Raw genomic sequence first — 19,488 nt, forward strand, 5'->3', positions numbered from 1 at the left:
CCATCAGGGATGAACTTCGTCATCAATCTCGCTATCTGGTATAACTGTGTTTTTACAGTATATTGCTTCATTTCTTATGCATCTAATGATTTAAGTTCCATCGCATATCCTTCTTCATTGCTTATGTCTTCTCACTTAACGCACCTTTGGTTTCATTCAATTCACTAATCAACGCTAATAACTTCTGCTTAAGTTTAAATATGATTGATCAAATCAACAACAATGTTGTAGGTGACAATGTGGCATTTGAGGGCTGTTTGGGCTTGTTGAAAGGCTACTCTTGGGTTCAGATTGTAGGGCAGGATGGCCGCAACAAGGAGGAGAAGGACACTGATGTTTAAGGGCTGTGTGTTGGAGTTTTGAGGGGGGCGTAAGCTACATCATTATTGTGCTAGGCCGCAGGCCTTAGATAGTAGCTAGGCTGCCCTGAAGAGCTACGTTTGGGGTCAAACAAGGCTAGAAGGAGCAGCGTAGGGGTGGAGGACTCTCTATGGAGTAAACCACGATCTTTTAGAGGGCTGGTTGCTAAGTTGTGTGGAGGAATAGGGCTGTAGGTGATGCCCTAACCAGAGAGTAGTAGTGCAGTAGTGCAGCGCGGTGACAACAACAATTTTGTGAGGTGTATTGGGTCAAGGTGTGATCGTGTTCCTGCTATGTGGATGACATTCCGTCATGGTGAAGTGTCATCTTAGAAGCGTAATCAACAATGAGTTGATTGGGTGTCATAGATCTAATTAGAGGGTAGCGAGTTGGCTACCCAAAGTAGCGCTAGCGCAGTAGAAAAGAAGGACGTTGTTGATGTGTGATTGGGTGAAGTAATACAACCTTATGTTCATAAATTTGATGGATGAAAGTGACTAACAAATTGGCAGATTGGAGCTTGAGAATGAGGCCTACCCAGAGAGAAGTTGATGAGTCTATGTTCATTGTAGCAGATGTGACTTGCAACAGTGATAAGAGGCAACCCTCTTGGAGTCTCAATGTGTAGATACCTTGATGGACTAAGGCACTACTAGTGATCATTACAGGAGCGAAGGACCGACAGGACAAGATATGACATAGAAGCTACAACGATGTTTGTCATTGTATCTTGTATACCTTAGATTGTTGTATTATTTAGATTTCGTTTAATATAACGAAGATTGATGATTGTACATTATTGTATAGTTTTGTTTAAAACTATGTACACTGTGCATATGTAATTTACTGCTTTATATTTTTGCTGTGCAAAGTAATTTATGGTTGAGATTCTTGGTTTGATAGCGTCAGTGATTTTAAGACTCTAAGCTAGACCCAAGGTCGTGGAAATTTAACATGGTATCAGAGCGTGTCTGAGCTACTTTGGAAGTAATTAAATTAGAGTTGCACGGAATGAAGTACAACAGAAGACGAAGTTGGTCACATTGTGAGTGAAGGGTTCACTACAATGTCGAAGTTGCAGGCAGGTATCTGATACAAGGACATGTTAGAGGGTTTGTCCAACTATAGTCCATGGAAGGAAAGGATCAAGTTGATCTTGTAGGTCAAGAGGATCTGGGATTTTTACGAGAAAGAGATCAAGAATCCAACCAACCCGAAGGAGCTGGAAATATGGGAAGATTTGGATGCGAGGACGAGGCTGGTCATTCTAGATGGTGTGAGGGATGCTCTAATACCTCATTTTCCGGGGAAAAACATTGCACATGATATGTGGGTGTCTCTTCAGAATTTGTTCCAGAATAAGAACGAGATTCGCGTATTGGTATTGGAGGATAAGTTGAAGTCCACCAAGATGATAAAGGGTGAAAGCGTGATCTCGTATCTGACGAGATTGTCTTGAGTCAAATATGGGCTTACTGCCATCGACATGACTGTCTCAGATGGAGATATGGTGAGGTTTTCCTTGAAAGGGTTCACCAAGGATTGGAAGCCCTTCATCAAAAGGATCGTTTCCAGGGAGAAGCTACCAGATTGGGATAGGCTATGGGATGAAATCATTCAAGAAGAGTTGTGAGACGAGGATCTTCATCTGAAGAATAAGACTTTAGATGATGAGATGGCACTTGCAGTGCAAATGAAGGGTAAGCAAAAAAAGGACTTGAGTAAAGTCAAGTGTTTCAATTGTGGCGAGATGGGTCAGGTTTCGTTGAGATGTCCGATGAAGAAGAAGGGGAATTATGAGAAGAAGAAAGGAAAACAGGTCGTCAATGTTGCCACTTCAACAAAGATGGACAATCTTTCTAGTTGATTGGAAGAGGAGGACTTTGCTATGATTTCTCATTTCTTGCAGAGTACTATCATAGAGGATAGATGGTACGTGGACAATGGTGCGACAAAGCATATGATAGGGTCACAGGAGGTTTTTGAATCTCTAGCTGGATGGGGCTCGAAGTTGCACATGGTGTTGGGTGACAAGAGTCAATTGGAGATCTGAGGATCGAGTGTTGTGCCATTCAGGATGGAGACATGACATATGATGCGGGTCCAGGATGTACTGTTTGTACCAGGACTCAGATATAGCATGATTTCCATCTCGATGATCAAGAGGAAAGGGTTTGAGGTCTTTTTCTAGGATGGGAAGGCAAGAATCAGGCTCAGAGGCTCTAAGTCCGATGGGATTGTACTCGGAGTTAGAGAGCATGGTCTTTATAGGTTGACGACCAAGCCTGTGGATCATGGAAAGAAGCAGGTGGAGGAGATGTGGGTTCTAGAGAAGCAAGAGTAGGTGAAGGTGCAGATGTAGGATTCAGAGGAGAAGGTACATGTTCCCGAGAAGAAGGTACACTTTTTCGAGAAGGTCTAGGTTCCAGAGACTCAGAGGGAATCTAGTTCGAGAGGGAGTTTGGAGATTCAGAGGGAGACTCTGCAACCCAAGAAGAGTGTGTGGTCAGTAGTGAGCAAGGGTGCTCCTAAAACTGCCAAGAAGGAATCATGGAAAGAGTGGAAGATGTTACAAGATAAGCAGAAGAAGCAGGTTGCTTCCAATAGTGACATTGACACTTCTAAGAAGGGCGTAGTTCACTGTAGAGGGATTGCTGTGATTGTGAGCACCAAGAGTTGGGCAAGTGTTGCAAGCAGTGATGATGATGATGAGATACTTCCTAGTCTTGGAAGTACCTCCCTCGCTAAGAGGGAGTGTTGATTTGTGTAGCTTGGGAGGTTCTCCAAGCCCTAGGGTTCACACTTTGGAGAGCAAAGCACCACAAGGGAAACTTGTGGACTTGGAGCCCAAGTGTGGGGTTTTAGCACCCATCGAGATTTGGGACAAAATAATGATAGATTTATGACATGTGATGGAGGAGGATGATAATTCTTGGAAAGAAAATTCCAACACAATGAAAATCGTTTGAATCTGAGTTGTCGTTAGAGATATATTGATTTTTGAAGTTGACAAATTAATTATTGGTTGTCAAGTAGGCTGACTTGATGAAAACAAGTCTAATAGATGCGTCTCTTCTTAAATCATGGGAGCCCCTATTTATGCCTATAAAAGGAGGACGCAGGCTCATTGCTTAGGCATCCATTTGTGGGCAATACACTCAAGGAATACCTTTGAAATTTCGTGGAGAAGAAGCCGCAACAAGGGAGCACAAGACAACGTGGAGAAGCCTGGAAAATGGCATGGGTAATCTTCTGTGATTTAGCCACAGTGCTATAGGTGATAGCGTGAAATTTTGAGGGCATGCCTTACTCTTCTACTTGTTGACTCAATGGGTGGAATTCTAAATGAGTAGAGTTTATAAAAAGCTAAATAATTAAAGATTAAAAGAGCCAAGCTTCTATTAGACAAGGAACGTGACATGAAGTTAAAAAGTTGAGAAACTTGGTTAGACTTCGGTGATAACAACACAATTTTTTTCCAAAATTTTTCCTCCCATCGATGGATCTAGAATAACATTTGGAAACTATTGGCACAAAATGGTTCTAAGTTAAGGGATTTTCAAGGTCTTGCAACTATGACTATTCATCATTTTAAATCATTGTTCAAGGGGCCTAGTAGTGCCAATATTGACTAAATTTTAAAGGTTGTGTTTCATCTAGGATCATTGTGTTATTTTTCATCTATCTAAATGCTTTTAGAGTGGAAAAATTAGAGGAACCAACTTGTAGGGTAATTTTCACCAATGGGTCATAGTTTGGAGAATTGGGGTCTGAAACCTTCTAGAGCCATTTTGAGGCATTAAATGTCGTTTTTTGGGGTCAAAACTTTCTCATTTAAAGTAATAACCCATGAAATTATTCTAAACTTATATACTTTTCCAACGATGTAATAAAGGTGTCAATTAGAGCTCATATGAAAAAGTTATGCCTCCTATAGGTTGACCTTTTTCTTTGATCACCATGGATTGAGAGTATGCCATATTAGCTTTGTTACTCATACAAAAGGGGCTAACCATGTGTTGAATATGATGAAGACTCTACAATGGTCAAAGTTGTAACTCTAAATGAGAGTTAAAGGATTCAAACCTCAACCTTAGTTGGCTATCAGGCTATGTTAAGATTGGGCCACTAGGAGGAGTAGGGTTTCCATTCTATATTTTTCTATCTTGTTCCATAGTAGAGAAAAGAAACTAGGAATGGGAATTAGAGAGCATAACAGAGGGAGTTGTTGTTTTTTAGTAGTCTAATAGGCCACAAGTCTCAAGTAAATTCATAGAGAGTGCCTTCTTCTTTGTAGTTTCATTATTTTTATACCAGAGAAAAGAGAGGATAGGAGCCTCACCTTCTAGTTGGACTTTCTCCTCCGAGAGTTTCCCAGACTAAATCTTTGTGTTCATTGTGGATGATGTTTGATTGTATTTGTTGTTATTGATTTTTCACATTTTATCTATTTCATGTATTAGAACAAAATCAATAATTTGTAGATATGGAATCTAAAGAAATTTAGCCTTCATAGTGTAGATTTCAATTTATTTTATCAGATTTGTTGTGACAAATTGTCTATTGGAATATCCTCAACAATTTACAAATCAGTTTCCTTATTCCCAAGGATGGTTAATTGAATTAAGTGAGAAAATTTATACCCCCGTGACTGATGACGAGATCCTTACTATTCTTGGCCTTTAGGAAATATATAAGCCTAGATATACATGGATAGAAAATGGAGTTCTTAATAAATCACTTTGATCTTTTAGGTATGGATCTATTTTAGGTTGTGGAGGAAGTGAGGATGCTAGGTAGTTTTTTGGGTAGCATTAATGTAATTTTCCTAGCTTTCATTTCAAAGGTTGTCTGTCCCTATTTTTTTGATGAATTTCACCTTATTTCGCTATGCAATTGTTTGTAAAAAATTGTTTTTAAGATCATTGTGATACAATTAAAGCTAGTTCTCTCAGAGTATGTGTCAACTGAACAATTTAGTTTCTTGGAGGGAAAACAATTTCACAAGGCTACCGATCTAGATCTAGAGGATCCGTTTAATAAATGTCATCACCTTCTAACATCGATTCTTAAGATTGATTTCTCAAAGAATTTTGAAAAATTTTCTTAGCTTTACCTCCATTTACTTTTAATTCATCTTTTTTTCTCCCCACCTCTAGTTTAGTGGATTATGGGGTGTTCCTCTTCAACCAAATTTGCAATGCTTATTAATGGTTCAACATATTCATTTTTTAAGGCATCTAGGGAACTAAGATAGGGTTGTCCCTTGTCTCCTTGCCTCTTCCTCTTGGTACCCATGGGGACTGAGTCACACAATTTAATAAGCAAGAAGAAGGAGGCTATTTATAGGTATAAACACCAGGAGGAACCTAGTTTTGTCTCATTTATTTTCCTAGATTATGTTTTATGTTTTTTTCAATTGTTGGTAGGGATGGCTCCACCCTAAAAAATATTTTTTAGCTCTTTGACAAGGATACAAGGTGGAGTTGGATGTCTTGAAGTGTATGTTGTACACTGTTAATGTGGGCAATGAACTCCTATCTGATTTGGAGGCCCTTTTCCCATTTTGGCACCATTGTCTTAATGGAGCCTTTAAATACTTGAGGTTTAACTTTGAACCAAATGGCTATTCCAATTCCAATTGGTTATGGTTGATGGAAAATGTGTGAAAAATAATAGCTCTTTTGTGCAATAAATGGTTATTGAGGGGAGTCAAGCTTCTTCTAGTCAAATATGTCTTAAAAATAATCCATATTTACAAACGCACTTTGGAATTCTCCCCATAAGGGATCCTATTGAAAATTCAAAAATGTTGTTTCAATTTCTTTTGGCAAGGAAACTCATAGTACAAGGTTTCTCATTGGGTAAGTTGAAAGAAGTTGGCCTAGCCTAAGGCAATGGGTGGTTGGGGCTTAAAGGATTTAGATCCATCTGGGAAATCCTTTACCTCCAAGTCATTATGGAACTTCTTCTCAAATGAAAACCTATGGAAGAAAAGCTTAATGAAAAAGTACATAGCATTGGACTTTTTGATACATTGGATCAAGAGAGAGCACAAAATTATACTCAACACCTCAAATCAATGGAAGGCCCTGTCCTTGGCTTTTCTTATTCGAACCTTTACTAGCTTGAAAGGTAGGTGAAAGATTTGATCTAAGAGTGTGTAAGGAGGCAATCATGGTGAACAATTAGAACATATTTCTTCCAGATACAATTGTTCTTTTACTCTGGGATTTGGGAAGAACCACCTTGAATCTCATGGCTAAGCCCAAAGAGACATCTATATGGAAATAAGGTTGGCTCTCAGTTGAAGATATTGGTTTGGTAGGTGATAATGTCCTACTTTGGAACACTTTTCTAGCTAAAGTGCTTAAGTCTCATATTCATTTGACTAATGAGAAAGACTCTTTGATTTGATCCTACAATGGAGAAGGGACAAACTACATTACAAAACTTTTCTATTGTGTCTTTATCAATCAAATTTGGGGGAATCCAAGTGGGAGTTGAAAAGTTACGCTAGATGGTAGCTCCTTTGAAAACAAAGATTCTTCTTATGTGGCTAACAATTAATGGAAAAGTTCTTACCTAGGGTCAATTAATTAAAAGAGGGAAATAAGGTATACAACTTTGTCTCTTATGTCGATTTAGTGATGAAACAAATGATCATCTCTTCCTTAAGTGTAAATATTTGATTTAGATGTGGGCCGATCTACATAAACTTTCTGGTTTGAATTCCTTATGGTAGGGTACCTCTATGGATCTTTGTATAAATAAATGGTATAAATAAGAGTGGTTAAATAAGTGGCTCTCTCTCCCCTTCTTAGCAATTTGGGCGACCTTTGAGGAAATGTATTGTCCACCCTTCCATTTTTTTGTGTAGAGTTGGTCATTGCTGTGTTTCTTCACCATTGACTGTCAGGTGAAAGTGCCAAGGGTCCTAAACGAGGTTCATGTAGATCAGTCAAGAGCATGGGATTTTTTTGGTGGGGCATGTATAGGACATGACTTGGTGGTGGTTTTGCCTTTTCCCTCTACCTATTAAGTTCACATTTGTTTTAGTTTAAAGCTAATTTTGGAAGAGGTACCAATAACCTGGGTGATCTCAAGTCTCTCTTTTTTCTTTTGTGGTTTGATTTAAAGTTGCATCTACCCTATTTATAAGTAATGGGAGACTCCCTAGTATCAATAAACTAGATGAAAGTCTCTTCGTAGGTTGCAAACATTTGGCTTCTCTCCTTGGCTTGTCATTTTTAAAATATCAACTTCTCTTTTCCATCAAGGCAACTTTGAACATGTCTATCGAGAACATATAGAAGTTAATGGTCTCTCTAAAGCAATATTAAACTTGGAGGTTTATAATTTTATTTTATAGGAAATTTCCAATGGTTGTTTATTGCTTAGAGGGAAAGTTACTTAGATGAATTTTAAAATTTAATTTGGAAGACTATAATATTGGTAATGTTATTTATTTAGGCATATTCCAAAAAAATTTTGCTGGCTTGAAGTGGTATAACTAGATTTTTTGGTCTATATTAATTTCCAGTAGAGTCCCTTTTCGTTTTTTAATAAGGATATAGATGTAGTTATAAGAGTATGCCATCTTGGAGGGAAATGTGAGAAGGGTTTCCACAACCTAGTTTTGATGGAGATAAATCTCCAACTAGTTGACTATTTAGAGGAATCTTTGTAATCATAGTCTCATCACACTTTGGTAGCTAGAAAATTTAGTGGCCTGGATAAAATAAGGAAGATCCTTATACTATATAAAATTCCAAACTCATGGATCATTTCATTGTGCCAAAAAAAGTGTTGAAATATGTAACTAGGTCCGGTCTTCATAATGCAATATGTAATAATGATTTTATGTATTTAATAAAAAGATAAAAATAAATTTATTATTTGTGTTCTTGAGGCATGGTTTTCATGCTCAAGGGAAATTTATTTTTAATTCAAGCACCCATTGAGTGCTTCTAGGTTTGTCATAAAGTCAATTGAGTCATTGTCATGTATTGAAGACCCATTTGGGCATGTTACATATTGTAAAGAAAAAATTATTGAGTCAAAAGACCCTCCAAGACCTCGTCATGGCACAAAGATCAAGACGACCTACATGAAGGGACATGTCAGCCTCAAGATAACAATTTATATTCCTCACAAGCCTATAAATAAGAAGGAATTCGACCTCGTTCACACACTCACTCAAGTGAGTTTGAATTCCTCAAGATAGAAGCTCAAAAAGAACGAATAATAAAAAGAAGATTAAGATCGAAGTTTTTGGGCCTCTCTCTCTCTCTCTTTCTCTTTCGTTAGGGTTTCTACAATTTCTGGGCTAAACAAAATTCTAAAGTTGCATCGAAGTTGTGAAGCTGCAAGGTCAAAGTTGTGAAGCTGCAAGATCGAAGCTGTGAAGCTAGAAGGTTGAAATTGTGAAGTTGCAAGGTTGAAGATGTGAAGTTGCCTCTAGATCGAAGCTGTAAAGCTGTTAGGTCAAAACTACAAAAGTTGCATCAAGGTTGAAGCTGTGAAGCTACTAGGTCGAAGTTGCTGAAGTTGATAGGTCAAAGTTGTAGAAATTGTTGGTGGTGTTAGAGCCTAGATTGACCTCAGGCTGAAGGGAGGCAATCCTAGGATAACCACAAACCAAGCTTAACCTGGTAGCTAGCCCTACCAGGTCGGGAGAGGGCTCTCTCCTTGTCAATCTCAGTTGAGATGAATAAAATGAATATGGATTTTAGGCTAGGTATAGTAGCTCTAGGGTTTTTGGTTGATTTTGATGAATGTTGCTAGATCAAATGGAGCAGGCAGCTTTGGGTCCGAGAAATCAAGTCAGAATTGCAGGGTGTTCTGTGGGGCGAGGTAGGTAGGTGTTTTAGCACTTAGAATTGAGTGAGATGGTAGGTATTACACTGGTGAGGGGCTGAGGAGGGAATGCACAGGTCATGAATCCTCTTGAAACAGCTGAAAACATCAAATGTATTCCCAAGGCAGAGCACTGTTATTAATGTATTCTACCTATCTATCTTGATTCATTTAGTTAAGAAGAATGAAACAGATTTTGGCACATATAACACATGAGATAAACTAATGAAAAAAGGAGAAACAATGCCAAGACACTTTACCACAAGAATCCCACAAAAATAGCTGCAAATCCTAGTTTATTTCCTTGCCAAACTGCTGTAGTGATGTACAATGAAGCTCAAAGCATCTACAAGAGTCCAACCTTTACAAATGACTAAGGAAGTACATAATATAGGCACCAAACCACCTGTGCTAGCCATCAAGGGTCGAATCCATGAGAAGAGGGGTGGTTTCAACCATATCTAAACTAAGAACATGAATATAGGTAGTGGAACAAATTGCCTCTTAAACCATGGAAACTGATTCATTCAACCTCAAACCACCTCAAAATGATGAATCTAACCCCAAGAGTCATTTTTCAATTACATTTACACACCATAGCATCATTTACATTCATAGATTCATCCAAAAGGAGAACAAAATTCAAATTATAGAAAAACTAGGCAAAATTTTGATTTTTGGGCAAAACTGGCAAAATTCATCCTATGCGTAGCTCCTCTAATCCTATGTGCAACGCTTTTTCAAAGCCAGTTTTGGGGGCCTTCACCTTAACCAAATTGAGCCCAAGATGGCTTGTTGGAAAGGTCTGCCTGTCTAGTTTTTGGAACATCTTGAATTTCTAAATTTGGAGGTCATTTGCCCCCTTAAAAATGGAATCTCCTAAGACTACTTCCTGTGTGTCAAAAAAGTGGCAGAGAGGTCATTTTCAATTTCTTGCTCAATGGAGGTCATCTTGACCTTTGACTTTTTTTTCTTTTGCCTCTCTTCTCTAATCATTTGCAACTCCATGATAACCTACTTGTCAGTTAATTGCTTGTTTTCCTGCTCAAGGTAATTGATGATCCATTTTGCCCTTTCCAAATTGACTGACAAGGCATGAATGTCAGCCTCTTGTTTTTTGATGGTGTCCTTAGCACTTTGAGTCTCCAAATCAATGAAATAAATTCCCTATGCTTCCTCATGAACAACTAAATCAAAGTCCCTCTCTTTCTCGTCACTAGGATCCTCCTTTTGCATTTTTTCTTTTGCTTTACCTTTGTCCTTGCTGTGTTGCCCAATATGTACTTGTTTTACTGAAGAAGAAGGCAAAGCCCCTTCCACTCCTTGTGGAGATAGCATTTGCCTATGGCCTGTAGATAAAGGTGAGACCCCTTCCACTCCTTGTGGAGATAATACTCGCCTAGCAGCTGAAAAAAGTCTCCTAGTGCCTCTCTCATAAGTGACAAACACTGGCACTCCAAAAGTTTCAGCTTCTTTGACTTGTTCATGTCCTGAAGGTTCACCTTCCTCCTGATGCACTGATGAGAATATTTGAGGGCCTTTGAACACCTCATGAGAAATGAAGGTTTCCCATGGTATATTCAGTAGATTCAATTGATGTAAAACAACGATCTTGATCACAGAGAAGTGGTAGATGCTATTCAGTTGTTGGGGATATGGCTTTTTCTTATCATAATGTGCCATCTTTTCAATATTCCGTAACATGAAGTAAGGAATATCCATCATTCTCACTCTAGTAAAATGCAAAAATAATCTAATGTGGTAGGCATACAACCTTGAAAACCTACCTTCACAAGTAAAATATCTAATGATGATATTCATGAGTGGAGCAAACATGTCCTCTAGGAATTTGTAGGGAAACACTCTTTTCAGTTTGCCAAGGTATGTAGCCTTGATGTAAGGCTCATAGAACTCCCTGTCAATGTACTGCCCTTTGTTCCGTTTTTCACCTACATTTGGAATGCCTGTAGCCTCTGAAATGATAGTAGGTGACAAAGTGAAGGTAACTCCAGCAAGTTTTACTTCATTATTGTCCAAGTGTGTCACAAATAGGCTTGCTAATTCATGATGAAATTTGACCCTCTCCACCATTTCACAGAAACCATAACAGGACTGATGTTTGAAACATGAAATGGCAAGTAGACAAGCAAGTAATTCTCTCAAACTAATGGGCTCCTCCTTGGTTATCTTTCCCCCTTTGTGAGGTCTCTTCTGCTGAAAAACTATTTCCCTAGAACTATCATTGAGGCTCTCTTCCCCAGTTTCATAATCACTATCCCTCTCCATTGGTTTTAACGACTATGAATACTAGTGGTGGAATGAAGGAAAAGGGGTGAATGAAGATGAGTATGAAGAGATTTGAAAAGGAAAATAGGTGAGGTGAATGAGGATATGAAAGGGATTTAGGGAGTGAAGGATTTGGTATATGGGGTTTAGGGTTTTAGGAATAGTGTATAATTTTGAGAGATTATGTGCGGGAATAGGGTGTATGTAGGATAGGGTTTATATGGGTGGTAGGGTTTAGGGATAGTGTAGGGTTTGGGAAATTTGTGTGAAGGGATGAGATCTAGGGAAATTTATATGAGGGAATAGGGTTTTAGGGGGACAACTAATGGATGAGATATGACAACAACCTATGAATGAGCTTTAAATTATATGAGAGGGTTTGGTGAAAATAGGGTTTGGTTTTTGAGAAACAAAATTACCATAGAATGATGCAAAAAAACCTTTTTCAACAAGAATAATTGTGTTACTTACTTTTCAAGAGGCAAATTTGGAGAATTGAGGCAAATTGGAGTGATTTGGAAGAGTTTGATAGGGGCGCAGCGCCCTCACACAGGCGCACAACGCCTTTTTGAAGACAACTTTTGGAGGCCTTCCCGGTGTCTAAATTGGGCGTAGGATAGCTTGTTGGAAAGCTTGTCGAATCGACTTTCCAAAACATCTTGAATTTTACAATTTGGAGTTCATTTGAGCTGTCAAAAATCCAATCTCCCAAGACTAGTCAAAATGTGCAGAATGAGGCTGCCTAAATGAAGAGTGTTGTTGCAGTCAACTTTTGAAGGTCTTCCTCAACTCCAAATTGAGCTCATGATAGCTCATTGGAAATATATCTTTGTATACTTATCATTTGACTCATCAAGAAAGTCATTTGGTCATTCCATCTAGGATAAAAAATGATTTTACCAAGGTCACTCAAGAGGTGCAACAACCCTCCTGAGGCAACTGTATTTTTGACATCTCTATAAAATCATGACACCTGTGTAAAAAGTGAATGATTTTTTTCCTCTTTGGAATCTTTTGGACAAAAACCTCTCTCAAGTTTTCGAAATTCATATTTTCTTGCTCAGAAACACAGTTTGAAGAAAAACCGTCCCTTACGTGTGATGAATGGCTTGTTCCTTGGAATGACTTTTCGACAAATGGTGGAGACCTGATGTTTGATGATATGAGGTGGCCTAATTCCTTCTGATATCTCTCACTCCTCCTTTACTAAGATATCTCTAATCCCATAGCCAACCCTAGCTCAGTGGGAGAGGAAATTAGGGTTTGTTCTCTTTTGCTTTTACACGTGAATTGGTGCTCAAGATGACTTGATTTTTGGAGTGGCAGGTGCTTGGCAATATCACCGGGTGACCAAGAGCAGCATGGAACCATTTATTACATATGAGAATGATAAAATTACATTAAATTTAACTATGAAATCCAAATGCTTTGTTTTCACCTCAAAACTAGTTTTGAGGTAAGCCCTTCATTAAGCTTACAAATTAACACATTTTGACTTTTCTGATCGTTATTAACCTCCTCATGTCTTTGCTGACCATTATTAGCAATAATCACTGAAATCTGACCATGGAGGAAACCCTAGACCTAATGAGACCAAAACCCTATGTAATTAATGAAATAGACTGAAAATGAGCATAAACCATTGACTGAAAGGTATGAAAGGAGGTTAGCAAGTACATATCATGAGGGAAAAACTGAAATGAACCCTACCATCAGTAGATCCATGACCTAATGGAATGCAACCTCATCAGAATGGGACTCCTAGTATGAAATGCAAAGAGTAATTTTGATCACTGATGGCAGTGGCGAAAACACTAACACTAATAGGTGGGGTCGAAGTTGCATAAATTTTTGGTGGAAGGTCAAAGTTTGTTGCTAGAACCTGTGTAAGTAAATCTCATCAATAAGGAAGGATGACTTGGTCTTGGAGGGCCTTGGTCAAGGGTCGTAGGTCTTCAAATTCGTCAAATGAAGTTCTATAAGAAGAGAAGGATTATGGTGGGTTTTCCTCTCAATTGGAGAGGTTTTATCTCTGACTGATCCCCTATATCTTATCTCCTATTCTCTCATTGTTCTTTATGATTTGGTAGTTGTTTGATGATAAAGCACAATAATAATAATAATAATAATAATAATAATAATAAATGAAATAAGAAATTAATCAAGTAAAGTAAAAATACATCACAAGAAGTTATGAAAATAAGAGAAATCACCTACACTTGTTGCCCCCTATATTTCTTCAACATGATATCGGAGCTAAGGTGACTACATCAAGGAAGGGCAACACGATAAAGGATACTCTAGGGCTGAAGTATAAAGAGATAATCTTGGAAACATCAATAGAATCAATCATCAAGAGGGACTAACCCTCTCATAATATTGAAAAGAAATAATTAAGAGAATCAAAAAATACGTCAAAACCCTAGCTCATCCAAAGATGGGTTTGACACTTGAAACGTTCTTGGGAAACTCACACATTCTACAATCATTATCATGAGGAAGGAAGAGAAAAGCACTTTTGGGTATGTTTTTTCGGGCTATATTATCCACACATGTGAAGTATTAAGACATCCTTCTGTAGTAGCAAGTATTGAATTTTAGCCACCATCAAGGATCAAGTTATGTGCTAAGAAAGGTCTCCTTTACAAGCTAAAATAATAGGAAAAATAAGTAAAGTCAAGAGAAGCAGAAAGGAGGCAATTTTTTCCATCTTCTAGGCACACGCGTGAACTAGGGTTATTGCAGAAAAGGCTAAAATTGCAGATTTTCTACATCAAGCTGAAATTCTGAAGAGGGGCCAAAATTTGGGGTTGTGAAACAATTTTAACTAGTGTTGCCTTGAAGGAAGAAAAGTAGGAAAAAAACGTTGTCATTATCATCAAGGAATCAATGTGATCTCCCTTTGAGCCAAGGATCACTTATGAAGACATACATCTTCACCAAGAAGACATCTTCTATTATATACATCATCATCAAAATCAAGAAGGCATGAAGTTGAAGATTTCATCATCTAGGAGTATCTTCACTTGCCAAGTAAGTATGTATATCTATATTTGAATATGTAAAAATGAGTTCATATTGCAAGGAGAGTAACAAATTGGTTGGGTCATAAAACTTCCTTGCATGGAAGAAGAAGATAGATTTGATCCTCATAGAAAATGAAGTCGTTGGTCATGTTAAGGGTTTAATTATCGAACCGCAGAAAGAAGAAGATCGAGCTCTACAAGATGAAGATATCAAAAGAAGAAGGAATAACCTCATACTTTATGAGGGTATCAACAATAAGTGACCAACTCCAAGAGTTGGGAGAAATAATGTCTGACAAGGAAATGACTACCATAGTGCTCAATGCACTAATAGAGGAATGAGGCAACTTCACATCAAGAATCTATGGGAATAAGGAAGTTACTCCATTCAGTGAACTATGGTCATTGTCCAAAATCGAAGAAACCAGGTTGAAGGCAAAAATCGATGTAGGATCAAGTAAGCAAGCTCAAGCATTTGTTGCCATGGCTAGAAGAAAAGGGAAGTTTGGGAAGCTTGGTCCTCAGAAAAGAAGAAGAACATGTCTAAAGTTCAACGTTATGGTTTTCATGAATATGGGCACTACAAGAGAGATTGCCCAAGGATCAAGAAGGACAACAACAAAAGAGGAAGGGAAGAATCCCATATTACTGAAGAAGTGGAAGAAGCTGAAAAGAAGAAATCCAAGGAGGAGGAATTTAAAGATCTCTACTATTATTGAAATATTCTTCCTCACCTAGTTCTTTTCAAGTCTCTGCTTCAAGTTTTCTATTGTAAAGTATAAATATCATGGTAAGAATCATTAGAAGCATCACAAGATGCATCATGTTAAGAGATGACATCATGGAAGCATACGATTGAAAGCAAGAGCTTGTGAGATCATCATAAAGAAGCATGAAAGATAACTGAAATGGAAGTCTATGGCATTCACCTATAGAAGGATGTAGATCTTGGTAACCTCATTAGAAGCATACATAGTACTTATGGGAAAAAGAAAGTCATCTAGTATAGAGCTCATCATATATCATTAAAAAAGGAGCTTTTGTAGGATGAGGATGATCAAGATCCTTTGTTGGAATCTTCATCGGAAGGTTCACCTACTTGAAGAAGCAAGTGTCTCACAGAGAATTCCACCTTGTATGGGATTCATGGAATGATTGTATGATGTCAAAAGAAGTGAAGTATGTCAAGATGATTGAAGTTCTTTCATTCAAGGAAGATGCTTAAGGAAGTCTATATGACCAAAAGGAAGAGAAGAGATATGTATGCTTGTATTTGATAAAATTGAGTCATGTCATATAGTCGTAGATAACATGGATAAATTCTCCACATCATGAGCACAGTCAAGAGAAAGGGATATCCTCCTTTGGAAGGATACATAAAGGCATGGTTCACATATTGACTAGATGAAATCAACATAATAAGTCCTCATATAGAGTATGAGGTGGTTGATAAAAATAAAGGACCTATGAATGGAAGTTCTTGAGAAGAAATATGTGAAGAAAGTAAGGAGAGATAGTGAAAGATGCAACTACTATCACATAGAAAAGGAAATCAACATATGATAACTAGAAGAATTGATTGTGCATTTCCATGGAAAAGGTACAAAGACTCCAAAGAAATCTGGAAAGGAAGATGCCCCTTGACATTTAATATATTTTTGGAGATGTGTGATTATGAATGCAGGATGTTGATACAATAAGAAGATGTCATGATGTAAGACAATCACAAAGGTAATTTGATGTTCATTTTTTATTTTTTGAAAAGTATCTGGATGGGTTAATGTAGGGCTACCAAAGGAAGAGTTTTAGATGTCATATACAACTGATAATCATGTGGTGGGACGATAAGATATTGAAGAAAACATGATGTGGAGAATGTAGTTGTATGAAGGAAATCCATATATGGATTAATTAATCACTTTCCAATGAAAGAAAGGATGACATGACTGACATGATTCATGAATGAAAGTGATGGATTGTCAATGCCCTAAAAAGAAGTCCCAAAAGATGTAGGCTCCATAACAAATAAGAAATTCATGACATCGAAAGAGGAAGTCCTACAAGCAGTTGGTTGTCCCATGACCTCCACCTAGAGAGTTGGTGGAAGAAAGTCCCTCGTTAAGGGGAGGCTTGGTCAAGTCCCTGGTTAAGAGGGAGCTTAGGTACATTCCTTTTATAGGAATGGGCACATTCCTTCATTGGAATGGGTATATCCTCGCTAGTTGAGAGGGAGAGGTAGACACATCATTCTTGCCTTCACTTGGGAAAAAAGAATGGAGGATTGGGTAAGCATCTAGCATCCAATACTCTTTGAGGATGTGTTAGGGCATCCAAGATAAGAGTAGTCATAAAGGACCAATATTCTTTGAGGATAGGGAATACAAGATAAGAATTATCTTGGTGGAACATACTCTGAGAGAAACCGGGTAGGGTATGTTCCGAGAGAGACAATGATGAGGGTGTCTATAAATCATTGGTCTCGCCAACATTGCGCTATGATCTTGTGGAGAGATAGAGTTGTTAGTCAAGGCCTTGCTATGTGACAATGCTAGATGATAAGATTCTATACAGATGGGGTTTCCAATCTGACTCTTCTTATGATAATTCTTCAGATTGAGAATGTCCAAGTACCTTGTATGGATTATGAATACCTCCCTAGTTAAGAGGGAGTGTTAAAATATGTAACTAGGTTTGGTCTTCATAATGACATATGTAGTCATGATTTTATGTATTTAATAAAAAGAGGAAAATAAATTTATTATTTGTGTTCTTAAGGCATGGGTTTCATGCTAAAGGGAAATTTATTTTTAGGTCAAGCACCCATTAAGTGCTTCTAAGTTTATCATAAAGTAAATTGAGTCATTGTCATGTATTGAAGACCCATTTGGAAATGTTACATATTGTAAAGAAAAAATTATTGAGTCAAAATAGAGTCAAAAGACCCTCAAATACTTCATCATGGAACAAAGATCAAGTCAATCTCAAGATAGCAATTCATACCCCTCATAAACCTATAAATAAGAAGGAATTCGACCTCATTTGCACACTCACTCAAGCGAGTTCGATCTCCTCAAGATAGAAGTTGGAAAAGGACAAAGAAGAAGATGAAGATGAAGATCGAAGTTTTTGAGCCTCTTTCTCTCTCTTTTTCGTTAGGGTTTCTACAATTTTTGGGCCAAATGAAATTTTGAAGCTGCAAGGTCGAAGTTGTGAAGATACAAGATCGAAGTTGTGAAGCTGCAAGGTTGAAACTATGAAGTTGCATGATCAAATTTGTGAAATTTCCTCTAGATCGAATTTGTGAAGATTCTAGGTCGAAACTGCTAAAGCTGCATCAAGGTCGAAGTTGTGAAGCTGCTAGGTCGAAGTTGTTGAAGATGCTAGGTCGAAGTTGAAGAAATTATTGCTGGGGTAGAAGTTGATGGAAGATAGAAGTTTGTTGCTGGAAGATGTGTAAGGAAAACTCATCAAGAAAGAAGGATGAGTTGGTCTTGTAGGGTCTTGGTCAAGGGTCATAGGCCTTGGAATTCGTCAATTGAAGTTGTATAAGAAGAGAAGAATTCTGGTGGGTTTTCCTCTTAGTTGGAGAGGTTTTGGCCTTGACTGATCACCTATATCTTGTGTCCTACTGTGTCATTGTTCCTTATGATTTTGTAGTTGTTTGGTGATAGAGGACACTAATAATAATAAAGGGAAGAATTTAATCAAGTAAAGTAAAAATATATTAGAAGCAGTTATTAAAGTAAGAGAAATCACCTACACTTGTTGCCCCTATATTTCTTCTACAAAAAGATGTCAAAGGTTAAAGAGTCCAAGTTAGGGTTTGTGGGCTTTAGGGTGAATGTTGGAGAGTTTCATGGTGGAGAGAACACTTCAAGTTGTTATTTGCAAAGGAAAAATATGAGGTAAGTGATCAAATCCCATGGATGGATCAATTCTTTAGATGTGGGAGATGATATCAACATAGACTATATTTGGCCTTTGCTTCACAAGACCCTAATGGACAAATTTTTAGGTTGAAGGATCTTAATGGGTGTCTTAAATAATTGGTTGCAGGTGGAGTGGGTGCCTCTCGTAAGTTACGAGCCAATTTTTCATCTATTAGTGAAGGGATCAATAAAGTTTATCTTTAGGGAAAAAGAGGATGGACTTAAGGTATTGAAAGGTAATTTGTTTTTAGACAGGGCCTACCTTTATTTAAAACTTTGGCACCCTTGCTTCAATGCCTAAGATGAATTCATGAATGTCACTTCAATGTGGGTAAAATTGAAAGCCTCTCAATGAAACTCTTATTGGAATACTCCCTAAAATCTACTTGGGACACACTTGGTAACTTTATTCCTTCAAGTGACAGTTACAAATCTTATTTGGCTAGGTCAAATGCTAAAATTTTAGTGGAGATCAATATGAGTCAAGGTCTTTTCAAGTCATTGGTTCTAATGATAATAAAAAAGACCCACACTCAGACTTTGGATTATGTGAAATTTCCCTTTCCTTGTGTGTGATGTCATAATTATCATCATGTTCTTAAGGACTACGATATGTCCTTAAAAAAGAAACACCAATTAGGATGAGAAGGTGGTTGAATTTGCTAATGAGGTTTGGAGGATGAGTATAATAGGTTTACTTGTCTAGTAAAGGAAGAGTGTTTGGAATAAGGTACAAGTGCACAGGTTGGTGGAATTGTTGAAGTATGGTGAGATGGTTTGGGAATATGAAAAAGGCTTGGTGTGATCCAGGGGATTGGTAAAGTGCTAAAAAATGAAAGTGTTCAAAAGTGCTCGAAACTGGTGCCAAAACGTAGATCTCGTTGACCTAAATCAAATGCAACTTGAATTTCTCAAAAATGATATCGTATGCTCCAGATATCACGTTCTGATTGTTTTCCCAAACAGGTAAATTTTTTATAGGTTGAAGTGCAAAACTGCTGACTGGGCAATCTCTACACTGACTGGGC

Source organism: Pinus tabuliformis, chromosome X (genome assembly GCF_031772625.1).
Source record: "Pinus tabuliformis cultivar Carrire ecotype Pingquan chromosome X, CPIR1, whole genome shotgun sequence".
Taxonomy (NCBI): domain Eukaryota; kingdom Viridiplantae; phylum Streptophyta; class Pinopsida; order Pinales; family Pinaceae; genus Pinus; species Pinus tabuliformis.